Source organism: Eucalyptus grandis, chromosome 6, assembly GCF_016545825.1.
Source record: "Eucalyptus grandis isolate ANBG69807.140 chromosome 6, ASM1654582v1, whole genome shotgun sequence".
Lineage (NCBI taxonomy): Eukaryota > Viridiplantae > Streptophyta > Magnoliopsida > Myrtales > Myrtaceae > Eucalyptus > Eucalyptus grandis.
The window spans coordinates 20652947-20670677 of NC_052617.1; the positions used below are offsets into that span (position 1 = coordinate 20652947).

Below are 17731 nucleotides of genomic sequence, written 5' to 3' on the forward strand. Positions count from 1 at the left end.
TATTGGTTTCCATTAAATTGGATTAATATCAAAAATATTACAAAACTGGTAAATTTATGACAAACAGAGGATAAAGTGTTAGACTGGTAATTTAGTTATAAACATTTTGAGCTTTTTAATTAGGCTAATTTAGTTATAAACATTTTCAAATTGGCAACAATTAAATCAATCGGACGTAAACATCAACCGTCCTATGTAGCATAGCCGCCCGGCGACGGAACATAATTATAGTTTTTCTTTTATTTTATTTTCTTCTTTTTTTTATTATTTGTTTTTTTTTCCTTCATCTTGGCTGGCAAGGGTAGTCGGTTGTGAGTGAGATCGTGAAGGCTCTCACTCGGGGCGCCCAATGTCCATGTCAGCGATTTCCAACATAAATTGGCCGGATGTATTAAATTTGTACTAATGTAAAAATGTTTTAGATTGAATCGATTTCAATGCAATAAGTTTATGTTTTTCTTGATACTTTTTCTTCTAAGAACACATTTATCTCCAATTATATTTCTACTCACTAAAAACTCTAAAGTGGTATCGCTATTCCAAATTTACTATTCGTCGGCATTAAGTTAATTTAGCTATCAATTTGTCTTACATGTCGATAGAAGTGGCGAGCGCCTAGCAGACGGACCCAACTTGGACTACGTAGCTGGAAAGGCTCCCCCAAACGATCATGGACCAAAATTAAAGATATAAAATTGGCGTCCTCACCGATAATGGGGTAGCGCTAGTAATATGGAGTTTCATTACACAAATTGGGGACAAATAAAATTAGGGTTCCTCCGCAATAATGCCAAATTAGAGTTTTTGAAGCTGGCACGAATTAGGACATAAAATCACGCCAAACGGAGCTCTTGCTCACACGAACAAACGTAGGGTACAATTTTTTAGGGAAAATGTTTCCACGGAATTAATTTTACAAACTTTCACTCGATTGGTTCGTAAAAAATAATTAGTTAATTAAAAGGGTTAATACCCTGAAAAACTCCAAACTGGTACACTTGTGACAAATTTACCCCAAACTATTTTTTTGACCATGAAAACCCCAAACTGGTACACCTGTGACAAATTTTTTTTTTGGTAAAGACACCTGTGACAAATTTAGCCCGACTGATCATAAAAAACTCTAAATTGGTACATTTATGACAAATTTACCCAAAACTAATTTATTCGACCGTAAAAAACCCCAAACTGCTAAATTTGTGATAAATATACCCTTCGCTAAATTGGATTAATACCAAAAAAAAATCATAAAAATTGTAAACTCTGACAAACGGATCGTAAAATCCCAAATTGGTATACTAGTCAATTGTCACATGTCATTTAACTTAATAATTTGATAATAAAATTTAACGAAAACTAACAGAGAGTAAATTTGTCACAAGTGTACCAGTTTGGGGTAAATTTGTCAAATGTATACCAGTTTAGGGTTTTTGGTGGTCAAAAAAATAGTTTGGGGTAAATTTGTCATAAGTGTACCGGTTTTGGGTTTTTCAGGGTATTAACCCTTAATTAAAAACACTTTCTAGTCAGGGAAAATATTCATGCATAAAATTAGGAAAGTGAATTCATGAAATTAAGAAGATGAAAACACTTTTTCGGAATGGCTTATCTTGAAGTTTTTAGTTTTTTTTTTTTTCATTTTAAAAATTGATTTTTTTAAATTTATTATTATTATTATTATTATTATTATTATTATATAAATCATAATCGCTCTTAGCACGCATTATTATTATTATTATTTTTTTATTTCTTTTTCCTCTTCTAATTAAATTTATTCCGAAAATAATTAAATAATAATATTTTAATAATTTCCGAATAATATAATATTATTAAATTATTAAACAATTTCGAAATATTTAAATAAATCAAAAGTAAATTCCTTTATGTCACATCACAGTTTATATTAATATAACCACTCACTTAACCTTAAATTAAACACAATTTAAGTTAATCAAAACACCTTTAATATAATCTACACTTAAATAAATTAAACTAACCACCTAATAACACTTAACATAAACTAAGCACCCATAAAGCATAATTAACCCTCTAATCAAGATTTAGTGAGTTAAACTCACCTGGGATTAGCGAACCGGCGGACCAAAACGACGCAGGACGACGTGAGATTCGACTTTCCTCAAGGCGGGCGAGCATCTGCAGGCTCGGAAAGCGCCAAAACGGGCCAAATGTCCGCTGCCATACCCATTTTCTACAGCTTCTAATTTGGGGGCCGAGAATGGCGGATCCGGCGCGGGTTCGAGTGGAGGCACGGGCGGCGGCTCGACGGTGGCTCGGACGGGGCGGCGGCGGCCGGCGAAGCCTCATGGTGGCCGGAGGAGCTCCGGCAGCTCTGTGTGTAGCTGAACAAAGCGGCTCGGGACGACGTAGCCCAGGCGAAGAAGACCGCCGTGTGCGGCCAGCGGCGGCGTGCGAGGACAACAGCTCAACAGCGAGACGACATGGGACGAGGATCAGCGGCTCCGGCCGAGCGACGGCTCACAGCGCGTCGGCTGCTACTTTGCTCGCGGCTGGGCTACTAGATCTGAGAGCTCGAGCAATGGACGGAGGAGAAAGAAGGAGCAGCACACACGCGGCGCGGCGGAGCGTGAACGGCGGCGAGCCTGCGGCGGACGAGCCGGCGGCGGGCGAAGGGGCTGCTTCGGTTTCTTCTCTCGCATTTTCTTGGTTTCACACCATGAAGATGGAGGAGAAAGGCAGAGAGGAGAGAGAGAGAGAGGAGGAGAGAGAAGGAGGGGCCCTTTTTATTTTCTTTTTCTCTTTCTTTAATCCCACACAATGGCCCACCATGACATCATCAAGTGATGTCATACCCCACTATCTCCAAAACCTCCCACAACCTTTTCCAATGGTTTGCAATTTCATTTTCCTCACGGTCCAATTCTTGTACACCAATTTCTCCAATTCCATTCAATTCTCTTCCAACAGTCAATTGAAGTTCATAAAATTAATCCAATGTCACCACACTTCAATTCATATCTTCACTTGTCCATAGAACCAACTTAAGTCCCAAAGCGCGACCAAGAGACGAGCCTACAAATTTCTGAGCCAAATTATTCTCGATTATTTTGCTGAAAACTTGCTTGCATGGAAAAATCTTCTGAAGATTAGTCAATGTTCCTAAAATGATTTGTGACACACCTGACTTTCAATTTCTGATTCGATCTCAATTCCACGGTTAATTTCACTTTGACACGATACTAAGCGCCTTCAACCCAATGGTAGCCTTTAGAAATTTTCATGCATTTGACACATGGTTGATCATCTCAAGCCACAATGTACATCTTTGAAACATTAGCGACTTTCGGTTTGGGTAATCTCTCAAGGTTTCAAATACGAACACTGCAGGGTACCCAATCGATAGAAAAGTCGGTTCGGTCTTGGTCGACACGAATGTGCGATGCAGGTGGAATCACCCACACCTGATCACATGCCTCTGTCGAGTCGACCTTTCTCCGATCTCTAATCGATTTTAATTGTGTTGTAATGACCCTTGCAGACTAGCTCGGTGAAGGTCGCTTCCCGGTCAAATTCTCAGTCTCGATGCATTAGAAACTCTTAACAACTTCACCCGACTAGTTTCCATAATGGCCAACTCAAGGAAAATAATTATATGCGTGCCAACGAAATGCCCGTCTCAATTTATTGAAAATAGAATCGGAAAATCGGGATGTCACAAAATTTGTCACAAGTGTACTAGTTTAGGGTAAATTTGTCAAATGTATACCAGTTTAGGGTTTTGGTGGTCAAAAAATAGTTTGGGTAAATTTGTCACAAATGTACAGTTTGGAGTTTTTCGAGGTATTAACCCTTAATTAAAAACACTTTCTAGTCGGGGAAAATATTCATGCATAAAATTAGGAAAGTGAATTCATGAAATTAAGAAGATGAAAACACTTTTTCTTAATGGCTTATCTTGAAGTTTTAGTTTTTTTTTCTTTCATTTTAAAAAATTGTTTTTTTTTTATTCTTTTTTTTTTTAATCTCTTTTTCCTCTTCCTCTTACGCGCGATCGCTAGGCCTTGGCGAATGGCCATTGGTGTGGTCTAGCCTTGGGGAGCTTGAGCTCGAGTCTTGCTAGCCTCGTCATGGTGAGCCGGGAAGCTCGCTTGGAGGCCGGTGAGGCTTGACCTTACTTGAAGTTGATAGGCCAGCCTTGCCGAGCCACCTGTGACGGCACTTGTGGCCTATCACAAATCATCGCTGAGGCTTGGCGGAAGCGGAAAGAAAGAAAGAAAACAAAATGAAAAAAACGAAAAGAAAAAAATAATGATAAATTCATGAGATTGGAATCATTTTTTTAAATGAGATTCAAATACTAGAAAACATCATCGGGAAAAAGAAGGCCTCATTTAGAGGAAAAGGCAATGTTTCTTGTAAGGCATCACGTGATAACAATCCTCGTTTGATTGCTTGCATCCGCGCATTATGTATTTGAATGCAAAATCGAACAAAATGCTCATGGAGAGAAAATTTAGGATGGTGGAGTCATTTAGGAGTTTCCGTAGGCTGAAAAAAAAAAAAACAGTTGCGAAAAATGCACAAGGAGTACCGATTGAGAATCTCTTGTGGAATTAGCCCCTTTTTAATTATTCTCGTTTGAAGTAAGGGTAAATTGATTTTAAGTTAATGGGCATCCGTCCGAGGATGCTAATTAGGGGTGTGCAAAAGAACCGGGACCCGCCCGAATCGCCTGCAACCGGATCGGAACTACCGGAACCGGTTTGGTTCTCGGTTCCAATTTATGGGAACCAAGGGTATCGATCCGGCTCCCGGTTCATGGGCGGATCCATCACCCACTCATCCGGACCGGATTGATTATATTAAATAATATACTAATTTTTAATATTAAAAAATGAAATTACAAAAATTAACAAACCTAAATCCAAATAATTAAAAAATTAATTAAAGTGGAGAAAAGTCCAAAGCGCACCAAATGGAGAGGCGCCAAACCAAATGGAGAGGTGCTGAAGCTAAAATTTCCAAAGTGCATTGACAAAACATCGAGCAATTTGGTGGGCAAAAAGCAAGCACGTGAAGAAGCAAGGCTACAGGAGGAGGAGAAGAAGAATAGTTAGGTGGCGGAAGAACCAGCAATTTTAGTCAAAAACCAAGTTGTTTCCTATCTGTTTTCTTTTGAGAAAATGATATTATTATTATTGTAAGACCGGTTCCATGGATCAACTCAGAATTGGACTGACCGGCGTTCGGTTCCACGGTGGATCCATGCATTCCTGCCCAATTCAATTTTCTAATCGGTCCTTAACGAGGCCTTCCCGGCAGGTGGATCATACACACCCTGCTAATCCAATTTTCCAAAAAGTGCACGCAAAACAAAATCGACGTGGGCAGGAAATGAACCGAGGGCGTTTGTGAAATGGAGAAAAATTGCCGGTCGCGAGGTAGAGTGGGAGTGACGACAGAATGCCACTGTCAAAGAGTCAATCCGAGGAGTTCAAGGAACACGCGATGAAGTTTTTCGGGACCGCCGCGCCCGTGTGAATGGTCGTCGAACCCGTAACCCGGGTCCCACGAGTCTCGAGTTTCCACACTGAAACAGCGCCGTTTCTTCACAGAAGCTGCCCCTCGCCCTTCCCCTTCCTCCTACGCCCTCTTGTCGTCACTTAGCCACCGACCTTCGGAAACACACTTTGAAGTGGTCGGTACTTAAAGTAGTCGGTAGTCGGTAGTCGGTAGTTGGTAGTTTCTACCTCCAGGAAAGACCAAGCTGTCCCCGTGCAGCGCAGGCCGATCCGGTGCACAGAGTCGATAGGGCAACTTGGTCGATGTCGGACTGTATCTGATGCAATGATCTGAGGTCGTTGGCTGAGAAAATATAGAAAAAGTGACAGAAAATGACGGTGGTTGAGTCGTGCAATGAACTTAAAACGTTCTTTCTCTCCCGTGATGGAATTGTAATGTCTAATTTGGTAATGTCTAAAATAATCTTCCGTGACGAGAGTCTGTCCAATATTTCCGTTCCCACCGCTCGCGCAGCCCTCACTTGAAACACTTTCTTTGAAGTAGTTGGTAGTTTGACTGGCGACGTCTCGAGTCTTCTAAAAGTAAAGGGCAGGGTCAACACTCGTCTCCAATTCGTGGAACTCGCCCTGGCTGGCTATAAAGCCCCTCCCCATGCAAAGGCAAGAGGCACCGACGCAGAGTACGGTACTTAGTCACGGGGGTTTTAGTTGTAATAGCGAGGGATCTGAGGTGAGGTAAGATCTTCGCAAAGTACCCGCCGTTATTAGGTTCGACGTGTTTCTCTCTCATCGTCCGGATGGCTCAAGAGACTCAGAACCACACGCTCTCGGTGTCCGGCTGGGCTGCCTACGACTCCTCCGGCGAGATCAAACCCTACACCTTCAAACGCAGGTGGGTCGGGTGTCGGGATGGTGCGCTTAATGAAGCACTTGAGTCTGCATTTGTAGATAGCTCTGAAGCGAGTGATATGATGGCTTTGCTTTTGTTCTGATGACTAAACAGAGAAATGGCGTGAACGATGTGACGATCGAGTCTTGTACTGCGGAATTTGCCACACCGATCTCCACTATGCCAAGAACGAGTGGGGCATCACCATGTACCCTGTTGTCCCTAAGTACTCTCTCTCTCTCGCGTTCATAAATCAATATGCACTTTTGCCTTGAAAAAATGGACGAGTCCGAGTGACAAAATTCGGCCCGCTTCGAGCTTGGCACTGTCCTCATCTCATTCCAATAGGGAGTGTGATTGGATTTGTTTATTGCTGCTGGGATATGGTGAGCTAACTGGATCGCGGCGACGAATGAAACAGGCATGAAATAACGGGGGTGGTGATTAAGGTGGGATGCAACGCGGGCAAGTTCAAGATCGGGGCCCGTGTCGGGGTGGGCTGCCTGGCGGCCTCCTGCCTCAAGTGCGAGTTGTGTGCCGACTCCCAGGAGAACTACTGCGACCAGATGCAGTTCACGTACAACGGCATCTTCTGGGACGGCTCCATCACCTATGGTGGCTACCCAACGTCATCGTCGCCGATTACCGGTAACCTCTCGCCTTCTCTCTTTCCAATTTTTGTTCGTTTCTTTTTTGTTTTTGTTCGATTGAAAGACAGAGACGGTACAATGCACGTGTAATCGGAATCTCTATGAACTATTGTTGCCGGATTTCCATGGAAGAGAATCCACGCACGCAATTCATGTGAGTTTTTTGCGCTGCGTACTTTATATGTCTTCACCATCTCGCTGAACTCAGGGAGAGTAAAATTGCACAAAAAAAAAAAAAAAAAAAAGACGGACGCGAATGGCATTGAACTCAAAACAGGGAGCCTATCTTTGACCATGTTGATTATGAACTGCCACTTCTGTTCTATTCGTCACATGATTAGGTAGACCTAAATATAAGTTGTTTTATCATTTTGATTAAACTAACTTACGAAAAAATAATAACAGACCTATGTACGGAACTGTGAAAACGTTGGACAGAAAAGTCAGTTCAATCTGGTGACCCGTTTGACCCATGTTCAGCCCTTTAGGCTCGATTTCATGGAATGGACGAGATTGAGTAACAAAGCCATGCTCGTCAACTCAGGACAACATAACACGATAGACCGTTTGATGATCTATCTGGTTGAATAGATCTAAAACTTAGCCGCTCGATGATTGCACTAACTTGAAATCCTTTGGTCCGGGTCGCTTGCTTGTGCAGATATGTGGTGCGCATACCAGAGAACTTACCCATGGACTCGGTGGCACCACTGCTGTTCGTGGGAGTCACGGTGTTCAGCCCGCTGAAGGACAACGGCATGCTGGGCTCGCGGGGTAAGAAGATGGGGGTGGTGGGGCTCGGCGGGCTTGGCCACGTGGCGGTTAAGTTTGGGAAGGCGTTCGGCCACCATGTCACGGTCCTCAGCACATCCCCATCGAAAGAGACAGAGGCCAAGGGGCGCTTGGGTGCTGATGACTTCATTGTCAGCACCAATTCTCAGCAAATGCAGGTTTGACCTTAGTTTTGGTCGGTCTTGGCACGTTAAAGAATAGGTCAAACCTATACTAATTTATGCTGAAGAAAGGCGATGCGTTTATCAATCTTAAATTGATTTTATTGGGCTGTTTATAGGCCGGGAAGAGGTTACTGGATTTCATTTTGGACACGGTATCGGCTCAGCACTCCTCTTGGGCCCATCCTGGGTTGCTCAAAGTGGATGGAACTTTGGTCACGGTGGGGTGCACTGATAAGCCCCTCAATTGCCTTCCTTCCCTCTAATTTGCAGTAAATTTCCCTCTTAATCTTAGCTCACATGTTGTAATTATAATTCACTATTCCTTGAACTGATTTTTTGGAATATTACAAAGGGGGTGCTGTGTGGAAAATACAGATAATAGAGAGGATGAGGATGATGGATTAGCAACATGGTTTGTGACGCTGAGGTCACTCCCAGGCACTCAACAGGCCATGGCCGCCTTGCCAGAACGGTGAGATAATGGTTCGTGATCGACATCGCTAAAGATATCGAATATTGAAGATGGTGGAGCCAGGCTGGGAAGCATCGGATACATCACTACTCCCATTTGCATACACTATTTATCTATAGTTTATTCATGTGTTGGCCGCTCAGTCGTAATTATTCATCAATAGTCATCATCCACACAGAGCTTATATTGCAACAAGTCCTTTCCGATTTTCATCAGGAACAATAAAAAATGACAAGAATGTCAAAGAAGCCAAATTCTGAGGGTAAAGCATTTGGATGGCAGTTTACCGTATGGGCCTTATCTATGCTTATAAACCGTCCAAATACAAAATCAAAGGCCTAAACGTCAGAAACTTGACTATCGAAGGCAGTTAACATTGCTGACAACACAGTACTCTCGTTTCCTGGTTTCTATCCCCAATGAAATGGGCTTATACATGGTAGTTCGATATGATGCGATGAACGCGTGGCATCAACTATGAATCTGTGCGATCGAGAAGCCGCTTCAATGAGGCGGGAACTGAAGGGACCCTCAAATGCCACGTGGCGAGCCTCCCATATTTAGGTTGACGTTGAGAGGAAGGGAATTTCTTAGACTCGTAAGGACCAATTGATGAGAGAAGCAAGCAATTGCATATGACTATATGTTTTAGATACGCGTCTGTTTGAAGGCAAATGGCTCTACTAAAGCAATAAAGTGGACTCAAAACCCTCATGTCCATATCCTTTCGTAGCATAAGTAAAGGTCAATTTTTAATAAGGACATGACATTAGGTATTGTTTTCATTAGAGAAGAAACTATAGGTCGAATTTTTTCTTAATGGTCAATTATTAAGATAATTAATCGAGGTATGGTAGTAGAAAGATGTTGTTGCACTACACCAATAAGATAAATCTTATAGAAAGTACTTTACCTAGACTTTGGCTCATGCTTTACTAGATATATCAGGATTCGAGATTTACCTACTTAAGTTGTATTTGCTCAAAAATAAAATAAAAATGCAAAACGTGCAGATACCATAGCTATTTGAATAGTGAGATATAATATTTTCCTCCATCTTTGATTAGAGGAAACTTTTGCAACCATACCATTGATTAGTAGTTACAAGTAGACTTGTCAAAATTTGTCATATATATATATATATATATATTCTTAACCCATATTTGATGGATTGAATTGTTTATGTATTACTTATATTCAATAAATATGTTAATAATATAGGTGTTGAATAGGTTTACAACTTACTTAAATTTAACCTACTTTTCTTGGGTCTCTTAACCTCTGTGCCCTCACTCAGTTTCATGCTGATCATTCTGCTTTTTCACCTCAATTTGGTTCAAGAGGCGAGTAAGATTTTTTGCCTTCATGCATCAAATTTCTTGTGGTATCTTTTACGGTAAGTCAGAAGTTTGAGACATTCCAAAGTGACAAAGAGCATTTTCTCTATCCTACACCTGACACGCTTTGTGGTCCAATTTGAGAGATTTTTTATACCTTCACGTGCGTCAACTTTTCTTCGGAATCTTTTGGTAAAGTCAACTGAAGTTTGAGACATTCCAAAATGATGAAGAGACATTTGTTTTCTCTATCCTACACCAATACCCTTTGTGTAGCCAATTCTGAGCATACTAATTCATTCTTCTTATTCTAGTTGATGATCATCTCTAGATATTGGGGCAAGACAAGTGATTTACCAAAAGAACCAAAGATAAAGTGTTGAGAGTCCATAACACTCTTATAAAAAAAAAAATCATGAAATTAAGATATATAGTTTTTGAATGGAGGAGCCAAAAGTATGAAATGAAAAAGGGAATGGAAAAGTTGGAATGAAAAAAGAAAAGAAAAAGCAAACGCGTTGTAAGAACGCGACAAATGCCCATTATATGAAAAAAAGTTGTTGAGAAACAAAGGAAATAATTTATATGGCATTTCCAATCCAATGTTTTGATAAATATTAAAACTCTCATATGTTCAGACAAATGTGCCCACGTAATGTAGACTCTTGAAACTGATGAAATGCCCATGAGCTAAAGAATCTCATAAGGAATGAAGTTAATAATGATGTTCAAATAATCAGCAATTCGGAAACCTCTTGAAATATTTTTTTGAGCCAATGAGCCTTTCATACTTAACCCCTAACACTAAGCACATTTGCATCTCTTAACCAAGTTTCTCCATATTGGGATTATGCAGGCCAACATGTGAGTTTCACATCGAGTCCAATCGCTAGAACAAGTGAGCAAAGGAGTTATTTTTATCTCATCTCATCTTTTTCTTGACTTGTAAACTTGTCGAAGATGATAATCATTGATTATTTCATTTATTAGCCAATGATGCTTATCCATTGTTGAAATTGCAATGAAGGCCACGGTACAATCTTTTGGAAAGACCTCTCAGATAGTGAATCCGTACCTATTGCTAATGACTCTCAAAGCCTTTGACCCAAATAGTGTGACATATGACGAGTCTTCAAATTTCTTTCCCACATTAATGATTGAATTAATAGCATTTTATTGAGAGTATGTGAAAACTCTTTTCTAACTAAAGAGCTATTGTTTGGCCATTATTCAACAAACCTATTTCACGAGTTATGATCATTGTATCATGACAATGATATTTCTCTTAGAGGAATTTGATGATTGATCATATTCGATAAGCTGGAAAACAATTCCATTATATTGAATGATATTAAATATCTTCATAATGATTGGATTTGGCTTAGTTCATTCATGCAATCGATACTTTCAATAAAATCTCGACTTTCACGATGTTAGGAGTAATACCAATGATAAATCTCAAATTGGTATATTTATGTTAAATTTACCTCAAACTAATTTTTTTACTACTAAACCCTAAATTAGTACACTAGTGACACCTTTATCCTTTTTTTTTTGGGGTCAAAAGTTCTTCTGTTTACTTGGTAAGTTCTGGGTAATAACATCGGCGCTAAATCGATTAAACCGATCGGGGTAGCTCACCCCGGTTGGAGATAGTAATGCTATCTTTGGGCCCTTGCAAGCCGGTCGGCGGGCTATTGGCATCTCTACTTCAGCGGGTCAAAGTCAAAGCCCGAAGAAGTTTCCTTTTCTCTCGGATCCAGTCCACCATCCCCGCCACTTCCCGGTTTGGTGTTGTCTCTCTGGCAACCGCTTTGCACGAGCGTCGGTGAGTCGGAGTGTACTTCAAAGTCTTTGTCTTTGTTTGGGTTTGAGAGGAAGTCTAAGGTTTCCGGCAATGCTACTACTTCCGCTTGTTCTACGGGTGAGGCGCCTTTGATCGTCTTCGCGAATCCGTCCACCGAGGCAGCCCCGATGGTCTCGGCAGATGCAGGCATTGGCGCTCCTAAGTGCTCGATTTCTCCTCTGTTTCCTTCCGAATCTGCTCCTCTCGTTTCGTTCGAGATCTCAAAAGCCGTTGAGTTCGAACTTAGCGCCGTGAAACTGTTCTTCCCCTCCGCATCTGGTGAGCTTTCGGTGATCTCGATGAAGGGGCTCCGCTTTCGTTCTGTTCGGCATCCCTTCATCTTCGGCCTCGGGAGTCTGGGTTGAGGCCGGAAGTTTTTCCTTTTCTCTCGGATCCGGTCCACTCAGCTCGCCACTTCCCGAGTTTGGTGTTGTCTCCTCTGAACTGCTTGCACGGACGTGAGTGAGTCGGAGTGTACTTCAAAGTCTTTGTCTTTGTTCGGGCGTTTGAGAGGAAGTCAGGAGTTTCTAGCGGTGCTCTTTGCTTCCGCTTGTTCGGTTGAGGCAGCTTGATCGTCTTCGAACAGGTCCAACGGAGCCCCGATGGTCTCGGAAGATGCGGTGCAATGGCGCTCGGTGCTCAATTTCTCCTGCAGTTCGTTCCCGATCTGCTCCTCTGCTTCGTTCGAGACCTGTAATCCGTTGAGTTCAAACTTGGCGCCGTGGCTTCTTCCACCAGATCTGGTGAGTTTTCGGTGATCTCGATGAAGGGGGCTCACGCTTTCATTCTGTTCGGCATCCCTTCATCTTCGGCCTCGGGAGCATGGGTTGAGGCCGGAAGTTTTCCTTTTCTCTCGATCCGATCCAAGCCACCGCCACTTCCGAGTTTGGTGTTGTCTCCTCTTCAGCTACACGAGCTTGCAGCGTCGGTGAGTCGAGTGTACTTCAAAGTCTTTGTCTTTGTTCGGGCGGTTGGGAGGAGAGTCTAGGGTTTCTAGCGGTGCTATTGCTTCCGCTTGTTTGGCTAAAGGCAGCTTTGATCGTCTTCGTGAATCCGTCCACCGGGCAACCCCGATGGTCTCGGCGAGATGCGAGGCAATGGCACTCCGGTGCTCGATTTCTCCTTTGTCTGTTCAGTCCGCCCCTCTGTTTCGTTAAAGTGCAGTCCTGGTTGAGTTTGAACTTGGCGCCGTGGCTTTCTTCTTCTTTAGATCTCGTGAGTTTTGATCTCGATGAAGGGGGCTCGCTGCTCCTATTCGGCAACCCTTCATCTTCGGCCTGAGCATGGGTTGAGGCCCTAAGTTTTTCCTTTCTCTCGGATCCGGTCCACCAGCCCCGCTTCCCGGTTTGGTGTTGTCTCCTCTTCAACGGCTTGCACGAGCGTCAGTGAGTCAGAGTGTACTTCAAAGTCTTTGTCTTTGTTCGGGCAGTTTGAGAGGAAGTCTAGGGTTTCTAGCAAGTGCTCTTTGCTCGCTTGTCTCTGAGGCAGCTTTGATCGTCTTCGCGAATCCGTCCACCAGGCGACCCCGATGGTCTCGGTAGATGCGGGGACGATGGCGCTCCGTGCTCGATTGCCCTGTCTGCTTCGAGATCTCTGCTCCTCTGCTTCGCTCGAGGTCTCGTGCCGTTGAGTTCGAACTAGCGCCGTGGCTTCTTCTTCCTCCAGATCTGGTGATTTTTCTAAGTGATCTCGATGAAGGGGGCTTGGCTGCTCCTATTCGGCATCCCTTCATCTTCGGCCTCTGGGAGCATGGGTTGCATGGTTTTGACCCTCTGTCTTCTTCCGCCTGGATCTACTCGGTTCAATCTCGTCGCCGTGTCCCCATATTCCTCTAGATTTGGTAAGTTGCCTCGCGTCCACCAAGAGAGGGCTGAGGTTGCGTTTCGCCCGTGCGTGATGTAGCCTCTTGAGCGTGGGATAAGGGATTTTGACTCTCCTCCGACATTTCTTCTAGCTCCCGGTACTCTCCCAGGCTTCGTTTAAAGATCCCGTCCCGCCTCGTGATATCATTTGGCAATTTTGGTGCTCGCTCCGTCTTCCTCCGGCTCGAGCACCAACAATAGAGGAGTCATGACACCCTTGTAGTCTATGTCTCGCTCCCTAGTTTCGTCCATTTAGGTGCTCGCTTCAACAACATATGAGTCGCGCAGCACTGCTTCCAGCCATATCTCACTCCTCTCATTTTCGCGTTTGGTTTCCTCTGTGTCCAGTTCAATTCCTCCCCCACATATGAGGCGTCTATATTTATGCTCGTAGGTGGTGGCGGTTTCCATCTCGCCTTTTGAGACGTTCCGGCTTTTACCGCTCGCTATCATACAACTGTAGCTCTCATGTAGTGCGATTGCTTTGGATAGTGGTCTGCCGCAAGACAGGATGGTGCTAAAAACAAACTCGTTTCGATCTTTCCAAATGCACCCATAGCCATGGCAATTAAGTTAATATCTCGATCTCTCGTTTGGGTCTTTTCGGGAGCGTAGCCATTCATCAACTCGTGTTAATCCAATCCGGATATCTTTATGCAGGAGGATCGCTCGCCATAACCAATAGTCCAAGGACATAACAGAGCGCATGTTCTGGTCTCACTTCTTTTCTTACTGATTAGCATATAGGATCGTACACTTCTCCTCTTGTGCGGTGTTTTCAATCAGAAGTGCATTCTAGCAAGCATTCATAGAAATTGTTTAACGCGAGAATTGCTTTAGGAATAAGGGAGACTGTTCTATTCATGACCTGGATTTATGCCCGTTTCAAAGAATTGCTTTACTTGTTCAAAATCCCGAGATCTCCAATGCTTTTGTAAATAGGCCATTTAGGCCATCCGGTCCTGGAGCCTTGTTAGCTCCACTGCCGCATTGCCTCCGTGACCTCCTATTGTGACGATTTTACCAACCTCTGTTCATTCTTCCATCTACTAAGGTTGGAATTTGTTGGATGACGAGTTGAAAGTCTCGCTTCACAAAACAAATACAAGCTTTTGAAGAAAGCCACATTCTCCTGCAAGCCGGTCACCTGCACCCATTCATCATTTATGCTTTTAGTAAGGTGATCCTGTTGTTTCTTCGCTGAATAGTTGTTGCATGAAAACTTTGTGTTTTCGTCACCCCACTTTAGCCATTGATTCGTGAGCGCATCCCCACATCTCCTCTTGCCGCCAAAGCTTTTCTATTTCCTGATTGATCCTCTGTCTCAACTTGTCATGCACTTTTTCCATTGGACAGCCTTCTCAATACATTTTTCAGCTCATCAATTTTCTGTTTAGCATTATCAAATCAGGTCTGCTCCGTGTCAATTGTTTAGCCACCATATGTAGCTTTTGAGCTTGATTCAGCCCTGGGATTCTCCTTCAAACCCATACTGTTTAACTAGCAAACTTACTTTCCTCATCTTTCCTAATCTTCCATTCGGTAAAGCTTCATATCTAAGGTCTTCATTTTCTTGTTTTGCCATGCGTGTAGGGATATAATAATGGGGCCGTGATAAGACCCTATAGCTGGTAGTGCGATACTTTCTGCATTAGGATAAGAAATTCTCCAATCTAAATTGTAAAGACCCTTGTCAAGTCTCTTGACGAATTGATCTCCTGATCGGTTGTTGGTCCAGTGAAGGCGGCCTTTGCATTCCGATTCATTAGTGAACACTTGCCAAGAAAGTCCGGAAGGTTATGAGTTGGTAGTTTTCCACTTGTTTGCGCCTACTTTCTCCAGGGCAGCAATGCCTCGTTGAAGTCCCCCACACAAAGCTAAGTGTGTAACTTCACGATTCTAAAACAATTTTTTTTACTATAAAAATCCATATATTGGTATATTTATGACAATTTTACCCTTTAATGGTTTCCATTAAATTGGATTAATATCACAAATATTACAAACTGTAAATTTATGACAAATGAGGATAAAGTGTTAGACTGTAATTTAGATATAAACATTTTGAGCTTTTTAATTAGGCTAATTTAGTTATAAATATTTTCAAATTGGCAACAATTAAATCAATCGACGTAAACATCAACCATCCTATGTAGCATAGCCGCCATCCATATGAACATTTTTAATAATATTTAGTAAAATTTTGATCATTTTTTTATAGTTTTTTATAGTTTTTCTTTTATTTTATTTTCTTCTTTTTTTTTTTTCATTTGTTTTTTTTCCCTTCATCTTGGCTGGCAAGGGTAGTAAGTTTTGAGTGAGACTGTGAAGGCTCTCACTTAAGTGCCCAATGTCCATGTCGCGATTTCCAACATAAATTGGTCTGGGATGTATTAAATTTGTACTAACATAAAAATGTTTTAGATTGAATTGATTTCAATGCAATAAATTGGGGACAAATAAAATTAGTTCCTCTTCAATAACGCCAAATTAGAGTTTTCGGCTGGCACTAATTAGGACATAAAATCACGCCAAACTCAGCTCTTGCTCACGAACAAACGTAGGGTACAATTTTTTTGGGAAAATGTTTCCACGGAATTAATTTTCCAAACTTTCACTCGATTGGTTCGTAAAAATATTAGTTAACTAAAGGGAATACCTCAAAAACTCCAAACCTGACACTGTGACAAATTTACCCCCACCTATTTTTTGACCATGAAAACCCCAAACCGGGCAGTGTCGTCATGCAATTAGATTGTTTCACCTCTAATGTTTTACCCCAAACAAATTTACCCCGATCGATCATAAAAACTCTAAATTGGTATATTTTATGACAAATTTACCCCAAACTAATTTATTCGACCGTAAAAAACTCCAAAGCGTTAAAGGTCGTCGACGGCCGATGGGTTTCCGGCATGGCCTGCTTGAAGGTCGAGGGCCTGGTGGTCAGTGCTATGGGTCAAGGCGGCGTAGCGGTGGCGGCGGCGTGATCCGCGGCAAGAATAAAAAATGAATAAATATAAGAAATTGTTGCGTTATCAAACGCATTTCTATTCTTTGTCTATTCCAAGAGTATAAATTTATGTCTAGCAAACGGGTTCCATTTAAATTGTTCCTGGAGCAATAAATAGAAAAGAACTATTTTTGAAAAACTCTTCCCGAAGAGTTAGCATGTCATGCAAAGCCCAAGAAGACTCAATCAGGAGGAATCAATGAATGTCAAATTTCAAGATTCTATGCAAAATGAATCAATCGAGACTCAACTTGAAGATTTGAACCTCGCTCCAGACTCTACAGTCTAAATCTTGTAAGCTCGGACTTCGTAAGACCGAAGAACAAATGATCATGAAGATTCAAAATGATCAACAATCTAATTCAACTAGCAAATAGAGCCATAAGTCTAGTCATCCCAAAGATCTCATTATTGGCGATATTAATGAAGAATTCGTATAAGATCCAAAAGGCGTGAAGAACCTAGTGTCAGGAGAACCCAAAAGTAGAAGAAGCTTGAACCGATGAAAGTTGGATGAAGCTATGCAAAAAGAACTCGTAAATTCAACATTAATGATGTCCTGGATTGACTCTTAAAAATCAAAAGTCTAAATTGGAGCTAAATGGGTTTTCGTGAATAAGATGAACGAAAGGAAATGTCAAGAAACAAAGTAAGACATCAAAGGCGGATATACGCAAGAAGAAGGATAGACTATGATGAGACTACAAACCCAACAAGAGCGGGTTAGAAGCAATTAGATTATTACTTGTTTTTGCTTGTCATAAGAATTTCGGGTTATTCCAAATGGACGTCAAAAGTGTCTCCTAAATGGATTTATCCAAGAGGAAGTCTATGTGGAACAACCACTGGTTTGAAGATCCAAAAATCAGGACTCAGATTGGACCAAAATGCTTTATATGGTTTAAAGCAAGCACCTCGAGCTTGGTCATACTAAGTAAGTTTTTAATTCAAAAGGTTTTGTTAAAGGTAAAGTAGATACTACATTATTTATTAAAAGAGAAAGCAAAAGTTTTCTACTTGTTCAAATTTATGTTGATGATATTATTTTTGGATCTTCTAATGAAATCACGTGCAAGAAATTTTCTAAGTCTATGCAGGATGAGTTTGAAATGAGCATGATGGGTGAGCTAACCGTCTTTCTTGGGCTTCAAGTGAAACAAAGTAAGGAATGAATCTTTATCCATTAAGAAAAATATGCTAAAGAA

At 41.8% G+C, this 17731-nt stretch overlaps 1 pseudogene; it reads left to right on the forward strand.

Moving 5' to 3' along the window:
- Nucleotides 1-6298: 6298 nt before the first annotated feature.
- On the forward strand, nt 6299-8472 carry LOC120294366 (annotated as a pseudogene).
- Nucleotides 8473-17731: the final 9259 nt, after the last annotated feature.